Below are 19,169 nucleotides of genomic sequence, written 5' to 3'. Positions count from 1 at the left end.
ACTATTGGAACTAATGCGCGGCAGCTGCTTGAGTAGCTTCTCGTTATGTACATAAAAAGTGTTGGAGGAGGGCTTAAGCATCAGATGTGTGCTCATTTGTTTGGTTATTCTTTCCATTTATCTATTCCTGAACCTTCAGGGAGGTCTGGAAGGAGGGGGGAATATCCTCTTTTATGTTTTTGTTGTTGTTTTTCCCCATAATCTACAGTATTTGTCATTCCCAATTACAAATGAAGATTACAAACTTTTATCTCAAGCTATTAAATACTAAGACGATGTAAAAGGGTTCCAGTACTGCCTTCTCTTCCTTATCCCCAACCCAACAACAGCAGTTTTATGGCAACCGCTTTTCAAATGCATTTAGGAAAGGCTAATGCTGCTTTACATTTTGCAGAAATACAAAACAGACATGACGTTAAAAGTTGTAAACAAACCAAAACCAGACTATGAGATACCAGTATTGGTGTAATGAGATGTTCTTAATTTAGTGTATCATCATCACTACTTGAACTACAAAAGTGCCTTTTTTACTGTTTGCTGTTGGTGAGGAAACTGTCTAATGTAATGAAGAGGGAGCCTCTGAAATATAAAAAGCAGAAGTACTTGCACTTATTTCATCAATGCTATTTGCTACTGCTATTAAATTCCATTTTAAAATATTTTAATTATACAAGAAGATATTGCAGCTTTTTTTTTTTTTTTTAATCCAAGAAAATCTTTTTCTGCCAATCCTTAGAGATGAGGTTCTTGTTGCTTGTTAGGACTAATTTTTAATTAAATTAACTCATTCCAGCTATTCTGAAGGAGGAAATTTTTATTTAATGTGCTCAGTTTTGTTGATGACTGATGGCAAAGATCTGCAATAACCAGTGGAAGTCTAATATTTACTTAAGCTCGCTGCATTCATTTTTACAGTGACAACAATAGTATTTCAGTTATAAACATACTTCCTCTTCACTCTAAAGGAAAAGTCATCGCCTCTCTATGAAAGATTTCTTTTTAATGTCAGAGCATTGGTTGCATATTGTTTTTGTTAATAATATATTTTTTTCCTTCCCTTTATCTTACAATCCTTCTTTCCTTTACGAATAAGAATTTCATTTTACAAGCACATACAGCATCTAGGTTTTCAGTGGGGTGAAGTTTGTTTGACCACAATTATATTGCCACATGTGAAAGGCAGATACTGTTACCGACACTGAGGTGAAATCAGAAATCCCATAAAAGCAGGCCTGTGCCAAAAAAGAAAAGGAATCACCTTTGTACTTAGCACTGAGGTCAGAAATGCTGGGAATTATAAAGAGAACACCACAGTGCTGGCAGAAGCAGGGCAGAACAGCAACTGAAAGGTCAACTTACATTAAGAATGACGTTGCTATCAGCTATGAGCCACATTACGTAGACAAGTTTAACTTTATTGTGTCTTATATGAAATTTGAGAACAGCGTTAATTACAGATTTAACTCAGTCTTGAGTAGTGCCACAGAATGCAGAAAATACCATGCATTCCATTTTATCTATTTTTTCTAGAATTTTATGTAAAATTTAATCAGGGTTCATGTCATGGTTTTAGCTGAAATACAGTCAGTTTTCTTCACAGAGTGCTGCTGCTGCTTGGACTTTTGATGAAAACAACACTGTTAACATAAAGATGTTTCAATTGTTGCTGAGCAGTGCTGTACCCGAGCAAGGACTTTTCAGCTTCTCACTCTGCCTTGCCAGAGTGGAGCTAAGCCTGCACAAGGAGATGGGAGGAGACAGAACCAGGAAAGCTGACTCAAACTGGCCACAGGGATATGTCATATGAAATGTCATCATGATGAACTGTAACAGTGAGGTAAAGATGAAGGAATGGTGGGGTGCTCAGAGAGATGATGTTTGTATTCTCAATGAACAGTTAGATGTGGTGAGCTCTGTTTTCCTATACATGGCTGAATACCTGCCAGCCAATGGGAAGCAGTGAATGAATTTCTTCTTCTTCTTTGCTTGTGCATGCAGCTTTTGTTTTATCAAAGCTGTCCTTAACTCATGAGTTCTCTCAATTATACCTTTCCAGTTCTCTCCCCCACCCCATGTGAGAAAAGGGAGTGAGCAGCTATGGGGTGCTGAGCTTCTGCTAGGGTAAAGCACAGCAGTGTGAAGATCAATAATGCCCAAATATAAAATAAGATCCAGATAAAATTAAAACTTCAAAAACAAAATTTGAGTTATGAAATTTAAACTGGAAATGGACTGTTAATCCACAGATGGAAAAAATTAACTGGATTAAATCGTAACTAACATGCAGCTGACATAATCACTCCTATTCCTTTTTCTTTGGAAGAACAGTATACACAACTCTGCTCTTCAACAAGTAGAATAAATATATAAATTCTGCTTGTGGAGCATAATATAAGTGATTATTTTATTTGCATGATGGACAAAATATTACTTGTGTTAGTCTACTGTGCTACATAAGTCTACTCACTTTTTCAAACAATACAGTTTGCACAAGTGAGACCTAGGCTATTTTATGCTATGAAATACTGCCATCTTATGTCTATTCAAAGCATGGTCTTAAGAGAGCTGTAGTAGCTTTCTTAAGCCAGAAATTGAGAGATCAATGACATCAATAAGACTAGCACTGATTTCAGTTCATAACTCAAGTTGGAATACATTACAGAGAAAATGATATAAAAGTATTAGTCCACAAATCTAGAGTCTCACTTCTCTTTTCTTTAGTAGGACTAGAATTAAGGACCATTATTTTGATACCTAGCATGTAGGGTTTGGACTCAATCTCTTGAAGTCCCTTACAAACCCAGCGATTCTATGATTCTGCGATTACAGGTACTTAGTGGATAGCCACATATTCAAAGAGGTAATATGGAACATGTACAGAACAGCAAGCTAACACCTGTTAGCAGAAAATTTGAACACAGTCAATATAGGCAGCAACATTTACTTAAAAACTAAAATGCTAGAAGAAATATGAATGCAGATACTGTGTTATCCCAGACAGCTTTATCTGACATAAATGCACCTCTTTCTCCAAAGAGAAAGAAACAAAACGAAACAAAAAATTCCGGGACTGCTTAAAAAAAAAAATCTTCACATAATCAGAACAACAGGCTGTAGGTTTTTCAACGAGTATTAAATTGTATTTATTTATTTATTTTTAAATACAGACGAGTATGGGTGGACTGCTCAGTGGATGAAGAACTGGCTGCAGGATCGAGTCCAGAGAGTGGTGGTCAGTGGCTCAATGTTTGGATGGAGATCAATGACAAGTAGTGTCTCCCAGGGGTCAGTGCTGGGGCTGATACTTTTTAATGTCTTCATCAGTGACATTGAAGATGGGGTCAAATTCACCCTCAGCAAATTTTCTGATGACAGCAAGCTGTGGGGTGTGGTTTACACATGAGAGGGTGTCTAAGTCCAAAGGGACCTAGAGGGACCTATACAGACTTTAGCAGTGGGCCCAGGTGAACTTCATGTGATTCACTAAATCTGAGTGTAAGGTCTTGCGTCTGGGTTGAGGCAATCACCAATGCAAGCTGAGAGAGGAAAGGATTGAGTGCAGCCCTGACAAAAAAGACCTGAGGATACATCTTCGCTGTAGATGTCACAGAAAATTTTTATACACATACTTGCAAAATGGCTAAATCAAATACATATCCATAGTGTACTTCTGACAGTTGAAAACTGAAATTCCCTCCAAATCTCAGGATTCTACATTTCCTTCTACAATTTGTGCTGCTATAAAGAACTAATGCTGTTTTCAGAGTATTATTTGTTTTTGAAATAACATTCTATGAATTGAGCGCTGTTAGAAGAGATCCACTGTTCTGTAAATTCTGAACTGTCAAAGAAATAGAACTAAAAAAAACTTGCTCACATACAGGAATACAACAACAACAACAAAGAAATAGGAGAAACAGGGTTCTCAGGAGCAATATGCTTAGTATTTTGTTATGAATGAAAAAATTCTATCAACATGGCATAGAACAGCCTGAAGATTTTGCTCTAACAAGATCAGATGTTCCTTAGCGTAAAGGTATTAAAAAAAAACTTTGAAAGATAGTGGTTCATATTAATATATATTCAATATATTGAAGAGCTATCACTAGAAAGGACTTGTAACAAAATCCTGCTTGATTAAACAAAAAAAGCAATCACCACTTGAAAATTAAAGTTTTAGCATATCAATTGTTGAAAAAAAAAATGCCTCAGCTACAGTGAGACATGCTAGAATATAGAAACAAAGAAAAAAACAGTATTACTTTTAAAAATATGCTATTCAGTGTGGCAAGAAGCATGGTTTGCAGGGAAAAGATAGGAAGAGATAGGAAGATGTATAATTCCCCACACATACACATTAATATAAAAGTGAATCACCACAAATGCTAAATAAGAATAAATAGAACAGCAACTGTGTAATGAAAACATTTCCTGGAGTAGGATTAAAGGAAATGGATGTACTTTTACACAACTACATCAAAGAATGGGGAGGTGTATTTGGCAAAATTCCTGCCATTAAAACACAACAACACAACAAGGACATTTCTGAGCGGTCAGACACAAGAATGGAAAGTTGACTCAATAAGGAATCTGTACCATCTGTTATATTCCAACCAACATGTTATTTTAACCACATGCCACAAGTTGGGATGAATTCAAAGAAATATTTATAAAATCTAAAGCGATCCAAAAATAACAATTAAAAAAAAAAAAAGTATAAAAGTTTACAATAAGTTCCTAAGACTAATTCACTGTCTGCAGATGAGCTATTTCTTGGTGGCAAAAAGTAAGTACATTAAAAGACAAATCACAGCTAATGAGAAAGCATTAATAACACAGAATGTTTCGGAATTCTGAGACTTCTACGTAAGCTGTTGAATTTATGAGGGGTTCAATTCAAGCTTGTTCCTTTAAATTGTTCTTTCCTGCTATGAAATTTTGAATAGATAAAGAAAATACACCTTTTAAGAAATTCATTTAGATAATTCATTGAAAGCCACTGCAGTGTCTTTTCTATGTATTTTAAAGTTGTAATTCGACACATTTTAAGAATTGGAGTTTAAACAGCACGAAGTATTTGCTTCTACAATGTGATTAGGAATTAATAAAGACAATTCTTAGACAGGAATAAACTAGCAACAGAAGCCAGAATACAAAGCACAGTATGAAAAACTGATATATAACTAATGCCTTAAAAGAAAATGGTAACGAAGTTAATTTCCTCAATGCATCTAATTAGAGACATTCCAAATTATCTGTTGAATTACATTCTATCACGCATATAACTAGAGAAATAAAATATAACTATAACAAAGAAGTACAGCCAAGTATAAGAGTGTCATATACAATCTATCAGGTTAGAAAAACAAAATATTTCCAATATACTTCTATTTCATCAACCTAGTATTTCATCTAGTATTTCATTATCATTTGAAGCAGGATGATGAAATAGAAGAAATAAAGGAGCTGCAGGAAAACCATTTAAGGGTGTGATGCTTACCCAGTACAAAATTGGGTATATATTTGTGTCACGACTTTATCACTAGCTTAAGGAATATTTCTAGTTTTGGAGTAGTTAATATTCCAAACCTCTAATTGGGCATAATTTTAAGGAATATGTCCTTTTTTCATCTATAAAGCTGAATTTTTCTTAGGGGCAAGAAAAACTGTCAGACCTTTATGAAATACCTTAACTATCTTTTACATTAACACCCTTGAATTACTGACTGAAGCCAAACCAAGCTAACATGACAAAAAATATGCAAAACATTTCTGAATTGAATTTTACAATATCCTTCTGGTGCTTAGATAGGATATTCTGCCTTTAATGTTAACAAAGAACAGACATAAGAGCTCACTAAAAATAGAGTTTGTGAGTTAGTGGAAAAAGAACTAAGGACTTAAGGAGATTTTTATACAGTTGAATGTAAAACATTAAATCTATTAACTGACAAAGATAATCCAGAGGCCAGAACATGAAGGATATTTTCCAGCTTTATTTTTCAAGCTTTTATTTTTTAACCTTTAAAATTCTGCTGTTTGTTGCTGGTTTTTACAATGTTTTTATATGTTTTTATTTATTATTACATTTCAAATAATTAGATAATCTCATAATAGCTGCATTAAGAATAAATATTGGTTCTATTTATATCTTGACTACAAAATAAAAGGCCAAAAAAAAAAAAAAAAAAAAAAAAACCCTCAGAAAGGGAAAACAAAAAGTCCTCCTATTATTTTCACTGATTATGGGAGCCCATCAGGGGAACACTTCTTAAAATTTTGTAGCTGGCTGAATTTGCCAGCTAACTTGCACAACTAAAGGCTGTTATATCAAGCGGATATTTGCACAGCAACTAAATCCAAGAACTGGTTGTGGGAAACCTTGGTATTATGTATCAGAAATTTGCCTTTTGGGTTCCAAGAGACTGCTACACACTCTGAGCCCAGCTTTCCTAGAAGTGACTGAACATCTGCTGATGGGAAGTAGCAAATTAGTTCCTTGTTTTGCTTGGCTTGTATGTGTAGCTTTTTCTTTACATGGTAAATGTCTTCACCCCGACTCATGAGTTCCCACACTTTCCACCTTTCTGATTCTCTCCACCATCCCTCCCAGGAGCAGGTGGCTGCACAGTGCTGCCTGCTGGGTTAGATCACAGCATTTGCCCTTATAAAGAATCAAAGCCACAATGGTCTGGAAGAAAGTGCCTGATGACAGCACATTTCCTCTTTAGTGAAGTTGGAGTACCTTTGAAGACTTGATTGTGCTCCTAGGATCATTTGTAGAATGCATAATCTTCTCCATATGTAAGATTAAATACTCCTTTGCTGTTAAAGGAGACTGCAACTATCAGGGAAGTGAGTGATAAAGGCTGTCTTCTGGAAACAAGTGTGTAACAGCAGAACTGCATTTGAGACACTGCTTGCATTATAAGGTATTGTCCTAGAAAAGAGTTCACTCTCCAAGAATCAAGACTCCTACAGAGGTCTGATGGAATGAAAGCATTCACAGAGCCAGTAGACTTTGTTATACCTGATTAAAATTGCTCAGGCAGAAATGAAGAGTATCAGAGAGAAATTATCTGTTCAGCCAAAGCATTGATGCATTTACATTCCTATGTGAACACTAAGGCTTTAACCTGTCTGTTTTTTTCTGTGGCAGCAGCTTTCATTTGTGAAGAAAAATTGCATATCTCCTGTGTAGAATTTATTATTATTGTTATTTTAATATGACCATACATTTGTTTTTTGCCAAACAAGACAGGCAACATCTAAGACAGTAAACAATTTCACTGCAATTAGTGATGAATGATGTCCAGAAACAAGTGATGAACATAACTGAAGGGCTAAATGCCAAGAAAATAAGAAAGGACAACATTGGATGAGACTAAACGTTTATCTACCTGAATATACCATCTCTGACAATTGCTAAACACAAATAATGATTGAAAAGTAGAGGACAAGAAGCATGCAACAACACATCCCATTATGGACAGTCTTCAGTAGTTTGCAATGACTGGGGCATTCCAAGCTCAATATTGTTTTTTTATTTAATGATTCTCAGTGGATTTTTCTTTCATGTGTTTATCTAGTCACTTTTTGAACCACTGAGAATTTTAGCATCCACAGTTCCTCACACAAGGACTTCTGCAACTTAATTCAGTAGACAGCAACTTATTTTTGGACCCTCATCTCTGCTCAGAGCAGAAGGAGGAGCCTTCCCCTCTCCTGAATTCTCCCTAACCAATAGATAAGTAGCTCTAGGGATGGAAAGGGAAGATGGTGTGGGTAGTGGTTCAGAACCATAAATGAGAAATCATGTTCAGGTCTAATTGAGAACCCAAGTCACAGCCTATGCCACTAAAAAAAGGCAAAGTGTCTTAGTAATTGGAGAATCTGCGCTGAATGGCAAGGAGACATTCATCTGCTGCCTGGATAACCTTTCTAACGAGGTTTGTTGATGTTAGGGCCCATATTAGTGACATCAAGAAGGGGACACCAGGTATGATAAAGCCAGAGATCCACTATTTGCTGGTCTTTCAAGCAGGGTTGCATGAGTCCACAACTAAAAAATTAAAAGAATATCAAAAAAAGACTTCACAATTCTTAGGAATATGCTGAAGGAATCGGGAGCACAGGTAGTGTTTTCCTCAATCCTCAAGTCTGGAGACTGGGTTCAGTGATCTAGGACAGAACTTTAATAAACCAGGAATGTTGATATGGGATGTGACACAACTAACCAGGAAGAGTAAGAATATCCTATGCAGGAAGTTGGCTGGAAGAATCACTAAGGCTTTAAATTAGATTTTGTGGGAGAAAGGGGTGCACTGCTATGTAATAATGAAGAATCAGGAAACACTGTTGCTTTAGGAAGCGTGGGGGAAATCTTAGATTTTTTCCAGAGGTTTCTGGCAGGGCCTCTCTAAGACAGTAAAGTGGACAAAAGCTCAGCTGAAGTACCTCTATACCGATGCACAAAGCATGGAAAATAAGCAGGAGGAATTGGAAACCACGGTGCAACTGGAAAACTGAGCTTAGTCCTATCACAAAAACACAGTGGGATGAGTCACATAAATTGAACCATGATTAAGGGCAGTTAACTTTTTAGAAGGAATAAGCAAGGTAAGAAGGGTGAGGGAATTGCCCACTGTGTTAAAAAGTGCATAGACTGCAAAGAGCTGCCGGTGATCTCGATGATCACGATATGATCATATTGAGAGCCTGCACAACAAAATTAGAGAGCAGATCATAGAATCAAATCATAGAATCATAGCATGGCTGGACTATGAACAGGACCATAGTAGTCATCTAGTTTCAACCCCCCTGCTATGTGCAGGATCACCAACCACTAGACCAGGCTACCCAGCTTACAGCTCGTATGCTAGAAGACGAGGTACACGAGAGTCTCTGAATTTTTGGACAAATTACAAGATACCATGAGGAGACAAACTCCTTTAGACCCAGGACCAGAGCTAGGAATACAACAACTAATTTCCCTATTCATTGGCCAGTTCCAAGTGACATCTGATCAAAGCTGCAGAAATTGAAACTAACAGAGAGCAAGAATTTGGGGAATGGGTTATAGAGTTTGATTCTGCATGACAATACAAATAGCTTTTCAGCCCCCTTTTTATGTCTTACACTGAGAAATATACCTTCATGAAGAAGTAGAGAGATTTTCCCTACATGTCCAGGAATCCTCTCCTGATATCCAATATATCTCTTTCCAGATTGGAACCATGGCCCTATCAGTGTGTTGTGTGTTCCCAGGCCCTGGCAAAGCTCTGCACCCATGGCTAGCAGTGAGGAGAGAAATCACTGTGCCTTGGTGTGCCTTCTGTGGGAAGAAGCACAGTGGCTGCAGTGGCAGTCCCATGAATGGTGGCCCAGAATCCAGGAGGGGTCTGCTACAAGCTGCCTGACCTGAGAACTGGAGCACTTCTCTTTTGAAAAAAAGGTTGAGGTAGTTGGGCTTGTTTAGCTTGGAGAAAAGAAGGCTTTGGGGAGATCTAATTGCAGCCTTCCAGTACTTGAAGGGGGTTACAAGCGGGGGGGGGGAGGGGGCTGACATTTTACATGGTCTAATAGTGCTAGGACAAGAGGGAAAGGCTTTAAACTAAAACATGTAGTTTAGATGTTAGGAAGAAATGTGTTGATCAGAGGGTAGTGAGGCACTGGAACAGGTTGCCAGGTTGGAAGGGCCCCAAGCAGTATGATCTTCTAGGTGGCAACCCTGTCCATGACAGGGATGTTGGAACTAGATGAACTTTAAGGTCCCATCTAGTCTAAGCTGCCCTATGATTTCATGATTCTATGATTTTTATCTTATTCTGAACCTTGGAGATATTGATGAGATGAGGCATGCATAACTGTCTTACATTTGAGTTCGTTGGGATCCTTTGGCCTCAATGAAAGTTTTTTCAGAAAGGCAATTTAAAACTGTAAGAATAAAGGAAAACTAATGTGAATTTCTCTCTCTGTCCTAGCCTAAGACTTGGTGAATGGTGGTATGATTCAGTGCTATTGCGGTGAATACAACTAAAATGGCAATAATCAGTCGCAAAGCAATATCCTACTGAATGTCCCCAAAGCAGCTCACTAGAAATCTTTGAATAAGTACTGTGGATACAAGATGCTGGAAAAATGTTTCGAGTTCCAAGAAAATCTTTCTTATGGGAGCTCCCTTTTGGTCAAATCTTGATGGTTACAAAGATTAGAAGGTACTGAAGAGAAAATACACTCTTATAAAATAGAGGGTTGATGTGCTGTATTGTTGCAGTCCCCAGGGACTTCTGGACAGGTGAATACTGTAATTTTTAAACCAGTTCAGCTGTCAATGTTCTTTATGAATCCCATTTTGGAGAAACAGCAGACATAACAAAATGGCTCAGAAACACCTCTAACTCTCCCATCTCTAGAAAAATACCACAAAGCAGTTGGTAGTACTCTGACAAGACACATGGCACCGAAGGAAGATATAGCAGTTCAAGAAATGAATCAGATGGTACACTCCATATGTACCTTCTCATTGTGTAATACTTAAAGTTTGGCTTCTTTTTTTTTTTTTTTCCAACTGCTGCTCAACCATGAGAATGCATACTGAGCATCCAAAGCAAGCTCTTTTGAGAGCCTGAAGGTCAAACAGTCTTGGAGCCTACATGGAAAGATCACATATAGGAAAACAACCTATTTCTTCCATATATGTCCTTGAACCACCCATTATCAACTAACTGCTCCTAAGGGAATCATAGAATCACAGAATGGCCTGGGTTGAAAACGACCTCAAAGATCATCTGGTTTCAACACCCCGTGGCATGGGCAGAGTAGCCAACCACTAGAACAGGCTGCCCAGAGCCACATCCAGCCTGGCCTTGAATGCCTCCAGGGATGGGGCATCCACAGCCTCCTTGGGCAACTCATACCAGGGAAGATGAGCCTCTAAATAATAGTAGATTGAGAAATGATCTAACAATACAGCCAACATGCATCACAGAGTAAATGTGCATTCGGATAAACACTCAAAGAAAAATCATAGAATCATATCAAAATCAAAGGGTTGAACAAAAGAGAAAGAATATGTTGGAAGGGACACATGAAGAAGGGTACACAAAAGAACTAGAAGGGAAAGCCTAAGGTTTAAGAAATAGCAGTGATGGTGTAAGATAAAGAACAGTACAGAAACATTAGTTTGCTGATTTGGGTAATTGAATCAGCTAGGTCTCTGGAAACTTTACAACTCAAAGGAAATCAAAATTCTGGTAAGATATTTATGTTGTTGTCTATAGATTATGAATGTCACCATGCTGACAGAGAGAATCTAATTTGCAGTTATATGATTATGTGATCCCATCTATCCACACAGCCACAACTCTTATCTTCCATCCTTTCTCCTGGCCTTGACGAACACAGTTTTGCCAGTAATGCAAAACACTGCTGACTAGAATTATTTCCCTAGCCAATCATTTTGATATGACACTCTACTCAATTTTATATGTCTCTGCTCCTGATTTTGCTGACACAAACTGCCTGCCTTGGCTTTTAGAAGTCTTCTCCGGCTATCACACACTCCCTCTTCTTTTTTTTTTTTTCTCTTTTTTTTTTCCCCCAACTTGCTGAAACGTCTATTTACATTTACAATATCCATTTCCTCCAGCCCTCTGTCATTACTAAATGCCTTCAACCTGTCTTCAAGTTAGTCCTTCTCTTAAGGGATGTTGCCTATAAACGTCTGCAAACTTTATCTCATTATCTAACTTCAAAACCTTACTAGCAGTGACTTAGAACCTGTCAACTAGGATACAGGAAACAATAATTTTTCTAGCAATGCACTCCCTTTTAAATCTTTCTACCAGTCTGCAACTTGTTGATTTAATCTGCAGTATCTCTTTGGCAAGTAATGTTAGTTTAGAGATCATGGAAGCACACAAAGACTGCTCTGAAAGTAATGGCACCTCTTTTATTATGCTGGCCAATGATATCAGAAGATATTGGATGGTATGGAAGTAAAGGTTGAACCTTCCCACCAATATCCCATTATATTTTGTTGTTTTGTAACACATGGCAGCAGAGGGACAGTTTGACAAAATGCCATCTGTCGTGGAAGTGGAAATGAAGCAAAGGTTTGTCACTGAATTCCTCCATGTAGAAAAAACTCTACCCACTGACATTCAGTGACACTCACTGAGCATCTACAGAGGCTGAACTGCGGATGTGAGAACAGCAAAGTTGTAGATGGTGCATTTCAGCAGTGGATACAGTGACAGTGGGTCACTTCTGCTGGTGCAGATTATTAAGAGTGTGACATGCACACTTTCACTCACACTGACAAAAATGCAAAGCTAATGGCAGTATCTGTGTTGGAAAAGACCATTTTGCAGCTGAGAATTTTCCCTATCGAATATCATTATTCCGCTCTTGTATCTGTAGTAGTTCCCATGGGGGGAAAAAAATAAATAGGAAGCATTACTTTCAGAACAATCTATTTAGAACAGCATGAGTTGGAAGAGACTATAAAGATTGTCCAGTTCCGACCCCCTGCCATGAGCAGGGCTGCCACCCACCAGCTCAGGCTGCCTAGGGCCCCATTTAACGCCCACAGGGATGGGACACCCACGGCTTCTCTGGGCAGTCTGTGGCAGTGTCTAAGCCACCCTCAGAGTAAAGAATTTCTTCTTGACATCTAATCTAATTCTCCCTTCTTTTAAGCCAAGGGCATCCTTGAAATCTTTTCTTCTTATCACTATCAGATGACTTTAAAAGTCACTTTCCCTCCTGTTTATGAGCTCCCTTTAAGAAGGGACAGCCATAGTGATGTATCCCTAGAGCTTGCTCTAATCTAGGCTGAACAAAACAGCCTTTGTTCACAGGAAAGTTGCTCCAGCCCTCTGATCATCTTCATTCCTCTCCTCTGGATCTGATCCAACATCTCCACATGTTTGTTAAGGTGGAGGCCGTAAGTCTGGATTCAATACTCCACGTAGGGTCTCAGGAGGGCAGAGCAGAGGGGGGAATTCACCTCCTTTGCCCTGCTGGCCAGCCCTTTTTTAATCAACCCAGGATACTGTTGGTAATCTGTGCTGCAAGTACACACTGCTGGCTCATGTCTTGCTTTTCATCCCCCAGAACCCACAAGTCCTTGCTTGCAGGTCTGCTCCCTCTGAGTTTTCCCCCAGAGATTATATATACCGGGGATTGCCATTGCTGTGGGCTTTGCTGAATTTCATTAGGTTCTCTTGGGCTCATTCTTCAAGTCTTTCCAGATCCTTCTGTATGATATCCCTTCCTTCTACTGTGTCAATTGCACAACTCATTTTGGTGTCATTAGCGAACTTGCTGAGAGCACACTCAATTTCACTGTCAATGTTATTGATAATAATATTGAAGAGATGAAGAGATTGAAGTGTCCCACTGTGGGGGACATCACTTGTCACCCAGCCTCTATCTGGACTTAGAGCAATTGACCACAATTTTCTGGCTTTAACCATCCAACCAATTCTTTATCCACCAAACAGTCCACCTTAAACTGCATCTCTCCAATTTAGGGATAAGGATGTGGTGAGAAACCATGTCAAAGGCCTTACGGATGTCCATGTGGATGACATCAGTTGCCCTTCCTTCACCCACCAATGACATCACTGCATCAGAGAAAGCCACCACATTGATGTGGTACAATCTGCCCTTGGTGAAGACATGGTAGCTGTCAAAGATCACCTCCTCATCTTGCATGTACCTTAACAATCTTCCAGAATGATCTGCCCCATGATCAGCCCAAGCACAGGCATGATATTCACCAGCCGGTAGTTTCCCAGATCTTTCTCTCTCCTTTTCTTAAAATGAGAGTGACGTTTCCCCTTTTCCAGAAAATAGGCAGATCATATGACAGCCACAGCTTTTTTAATATGATGGAGAGTGGCTTGGCAACCACATCAGCCAGATCCTTCAGGACCCTGGGGTGCACATCACTGGGCCCAGTATGCTAATATACATTCAGTCTCATCAGATAGTCTCAAACATACTCTTTGCTTATCCTGGTAGGGATTTTGCAACCTCACCTAGGGCTTCAAGGACAGATATACTTATGTTTGTTAAAAAGTATAGTTTAGAGCTTGAGTCAGTAAAGTTCAGGACCACAACCACATAATGAAGCTACATAAAAAATGGGCAAAACATGACAGTAAAAAATTAAATTTTCTGAAGTGTTTGAAAATCTAAGTCCGTGGTTCCATTAATATCCAACAAAATTTAATGATCTGTAAGTTATAAATATATGAATATCAGTTACCATCAGCTACTGGTCTAGCAATAAGCTAGCAATAAGAAAATGCTCAAAATTTACAAAATCGGATGCCTGTAAACATCTGTTAAAATACAAGTAGAAATTCCCCCTCTAGTGGGCTTCAGGAAAAATTGCAGAATTATAACAAAGCAATCAGAATATCAAAAGGGTTTTTTTAAACTATTTCTTACTTAGATTTTTAATAAGATTATTTAACATTTACCCTAATGCAGTACTTTTGAGACATACACAAGTACTATAGCAGTGACTATAGTGACTAGACAGCTTCAACACAAATTAAAAACTTTCAATAAGCAGCTTAAAAATATAACAACAACAAGAAAAACAGTGAACAAAGGGGTAACACAAAGGCAAAGAAAAAATGTAAGGAAATAATTTTTCACCATGTAGGATAGTGGTTTGTACACAGTAGTGACAGGATTTTGAGCAAAATGCACTTAAGGAAAGTTTTAAGTATTTCAAGGAAAATACTAAAGTATATCCACAGAACATGTACCTAATAGGAAGGGAAATTTTCTTGTTAGAAATCTAAGACAACAGTATTATAGGCTTAACTTGGGCTGATGAAAACTGTGTACTAATCACTTGCAATGGAACAGGACAAGATTTTGGTCATCTGGAAAGAAGGGGAAAACAAGCAGCTGTTTTCTGTTGCTAGAGATCACTGAGCATTAGAAAAAAAGAGGAGGAGGGGAGGGGTGGGAAGGGAGCAGAGGAGGGTAGAGGAGAGGGACGTAAGGGAAATTGTCCCCGACTTTCATACTTAGCTTGAAGAAATTTAAACAAATCAGTTTGACAGTTTCCAAGCCTAGAATTACAAAAGCTAACACAGAATGTCAGGATTTAGTTTAAAATATTTGCACTATTATGAGAAAGTCTGTATCTCCAAGACTACAACTTGGAAGAATGTAGCACTTATTTTCTAGAAAGCCAAAAGTTACAATTAGTGTTAGAATTTTGATTATGGAGAGCTTCAGATGCTTGTGTATTCAGGTCAGTTCCAAACTCTTCCTTTCCTCCCTTGTCCACAAACACACATCATCACAAAGCCTGCTCCCTCTCTCTTCACCATTTTATTCATAATTTTAGGTTAATTTCATTCCTTTCCCTACTCCAAATTTCCATGCTGCAGCTGCTGCTTCCCTGATAAATTTTCTGCCTTATGAGCATAACCAGAAATTACAACCTACAGTCTGGATGAAGGGAGGCACAGCTGCAAGTCCTACAGCCTGGAACAAGAGAGAGGTTGGACTTGATTAACAATGTGATCCATAGTTTGGAGTAGAGGAAGCAAAGCTGAAATTTCAACTGGCAGGTTTAGCTCAATAAATTCTAAAGAACACTTGCAGGCCAAAAAAAAAAAAAAATTGTTTAAAACTGAGTTTGTTCATCCCTTAGAAGAGAAGGCTAAGCAGAAATCTTACTGCTGTCTATGGCTGTGCAATAGGAGGGTATAGAAAAGCTGTAGTGAGACTTCTATCAAAAAATGCAGAGTGATAGAACAGCAGAAGCAGATACAAGTTGGAACATGTAAAATTCTGACAGGATATAAAAAAAAAATTGCCATGAAAATGGTCAAACATATCAACTTGCTGCCCAGAGAGGTTGTACAAACTTCATCTTTGGAGACATTCAAAACACAACTGTACACTTCCTGAGACAGTTTGTTCTTGCAGAATGCTGGATTATAATTCTCAGGTCTCTTCCAACCTACATGACTACTAGAGGGGGACAATCACCTCCCTCTCCCTGCTGGCCACTCCTCTTTTAATGCAGCCCACACTGCAAGCATACACTGCTGGCTCATGTCCAGCTTCTCGTCCACCAGGACTCTCAAGTCCTTTTCTGCAGGGCTGGTCTCAAGGAGATCATCTCCCAGTTTGTATAAATATCTGGGATTGCCCTGTCCCAAGTGCAGCATCTTACACTTGGTCTCATTGAACATCATTTTGTTCACATGGACTCACTTCTTCAGCCTGTCCAATGGCTTCCCCCAGGCACAGAGGTGAGGCTCACTAGCCTATGGTTCCCTGGGTCTTCCTTTCTTCCTTTCTTAAAAATGGGAGTAATGTTTCTCTTTTTCCAGGGGACTCGCTGGGACTTTGCCACACAGCCAAGGTTTTTCAAATACAGTGGAGAGCGGCTCAGCAACCACATCAGCCATCCTTCTTAGAACACTGGGATGGATATCATCCAGCCCTTTGGACTTATATACATTTAGTTTCATGAGGACGTCTTGGACTTGTTCCACTGTTAGGTAGGGTGGAATCTGCTTCTCTCACCTACACCTAGAATTTGAGGGTCCTGGAAGACATGGGGGGACTGACCACTAGTGAAGTATGAGGCAAAGCACTTACTGAGCACCTCAGCTTTTTGATTGATTTGATGACTCTCTCTGCCACCCTATAATTCAGCAATATGGAAATAGGAGGTGCATTTTAAACAAATGAAAGTCTTCATAATTTATTCAAGCCCGTGACTGTACACTACAAATTGACAGAATAGCAGCAGATAAGTACAGGACAATGAGGCAAACATGATAATGTGTATGGAGAGAGGATCAAACTAAATACTTCATTCTGTATTCTGATTGAAGAACTGGGCCTATTATGAGTCTACTGGAGATAAAGATAGCAATCTAGTTCTTTGTGCAGTAAATAATCAAACTATCAAACTACTTATTGCCTAAAGTTACCGTATGTGCCACAAGTTTCCATGAGTTTAAAGGCATTTATGCAAGATCACAGACAATAAATCCATTTTATATTGTTGATTGGATAGGACATCTGGCTTGCAAAATCCTTCAGCAAATGGCTGTGGGATAGAAAAGTTTTGAGTAGACTTATCAAATGTACCCATGCTGTCCTCACAATTTTTTTTATTTTTATTTTTTCCTGAAGGATTTGCTTATAGCCACAATTAGAAACAAAATATGTACTTGACAAACTACTGGCCTGACTCCAAATAACTGTTCTTAGAAAGGAAGAGAGAGAGAGAAACAGTTGCCAGTAAATTAACAGGTGAAAGTCATAATAATATTCAAGAGATGAAAACTAGAGAAAAAGAATCTCTACAATGAACATTTGCATAAATTTGAGGATTTGAAAATGGGCAATTTGAGTTTTAACTTCATATGAAGTGAACAAAAGAGTGCAAGCAATTGCATTCAGCTGTGTTTAGGGGAAAACTAAAAACAAATACAAAAACAAAAACCAAATAACTTGGTTGAACAGGAAATGATTTGTTTAACAAGTGAGCTGCATATTGCACCAGGGGGGAAAATGGGCAGACCAGAAGAAAACAGATCAGAACAGATAACTGAAGACATAAGAGCAAGCATGCATTTTTCTTCTGGGATCTGAAAAAGAGAGTAAGGATTTTAGAAACATGCCTTAGAGGAAGCAGAGAATTCTGAGAGTGTAGTTTTATGTGACAACAGTATTGCAAACCTGAAAAACTAGATGTGGTTAAGTTCTAAAGATAAAAGTACAAACAAGACAAGTGCATACAGATTTTTGGAAAAGCATGATGAATTGAAAAAAATACATACATACAGTGAATACATCACCCCTCTCAACACCAACAGAATTACTGCAAATCCCTTTTCCTTTTAAGATTCTGATTTTTAGACATCTTCATTTCTGAATGGATTGGGAATATATTTGAAAGTAAATCTGGACCTAAATATATAAATGAAATCAAGAGGAAAAATAGATGTTGTCTCTGGTTGCATAAAATATGCTTGTTGGACTAAAAAAAACAACCCACCCAACAATAATGCAATCATTCTTGAGAAAACAAAGAGGCTTTTAGAGACTTCTAATGACAATGCTATACTGTTTCCAAGACAGCATTTCAAGATAAAGCTTCTCAAACATCTATTTTCCCCTCCCCTAATTGCCATCCTAGAGAGCACTGAACAGCAGGAGAGAAGTCTGACCTTTGAAAACAATTTTAAATGACCACATTAAAAATACGGAAATATAATTTAAAATCTTACAACATTGCCACAGATACTTATGCACTTCCTCTCCTCAGCTGCAGTAAGGGTTTGGTAACTCAAATCCTATTATCCTTAATAAAGGGTCAGGATATTCGTGCTCACTCTAAAATAAAGAAAATCCTATTTCCTGCTTCTACTACCAGGATACACAATATGATAAAAAAATATTTTCTATTCTTTATTAAGAAGTTCCTATGCTTTCATAATTAAAGAGGAAGGATGACAGAGAAAGAAGATAAAACATTCTCTTTGCATATCACAAAGACTGCCTTTCACAAATACACTTGGATTTTTTAACATACAATCTGAATCTTTCAAACTTCTAATACATCTAGCAAGGTATTCTGTAATGAATTATGAAAATTATGAAATGAAGATTAAAAGAAATTACCTTCAAAAATAGTGATAGAAGGCATATTAAAGAATCCTTTTAGTAGTATATTAGAGTACTTTTAGAGTATATTAGTGGCAGAGCCATTAATATACTCACTAATTTAAAAGAAATATGAAATTGCTCTCATTAAAACAATGAAACATCCAGAAAATTTTCTCTCCATCCTCAATTAGGTGATTTCTGCAGAATATCAGTAAGTAACCTGCACTTCAAATGTTTCTTTTCTTCACCAGATCAGAAAATAAAAATAATTCTTTTCCCCCATAATGCTGTAAAAAAATTATTATATGCTATAATTACACTTCCTTTCAGAATTTTCATTTTCTTGCAAAATATATATAATTTTTTATATTTCATAATATCAAGTATTATAAATAAATATTTTGTAATATATATACTTAGAAGTGAGTAAAAACAAAACTCTGAAGACTGAGTGATGTCAAACACGCCTGGATGTATAAATGAAAACATGTGCTCTG

The 19,169-nt window shown here is 37.8% G+C and overlaps 1 protein-coding gene across 2 annotated transcripts in view; it reads right to left on the bottom strand.

The window, feature by feature from the left end:
* The window catches only part of PDE4D (phosphodiesterase 4D), a gene marked incomplete at both ends in the record, with an annotated part of 482,189 nt that overhangs the window by 337,662 nt on the left and 125,358 nt on the right, over nucleotides 1-19,169 (bottom strand). The window lies entirely within an intron of this gene.

Source organism: Tetrao urogallus (assembly GCF_951394365.1).
Source record: "Tetrao urogallus genome assembly, chromosome: Z".
In the NCBI taxonomy this organism is placed as follows: domain Eukaryota; kingdom Metazoa; phylum Chordata; class Aves; order Galliformes; family Phasianidae; genus Tetrao; species Tetrao urogallus.
Note: the sequence above shows the minus strand (reverse complement) of the source record. Positions and strands in the feature narration are given on the sequence as shown.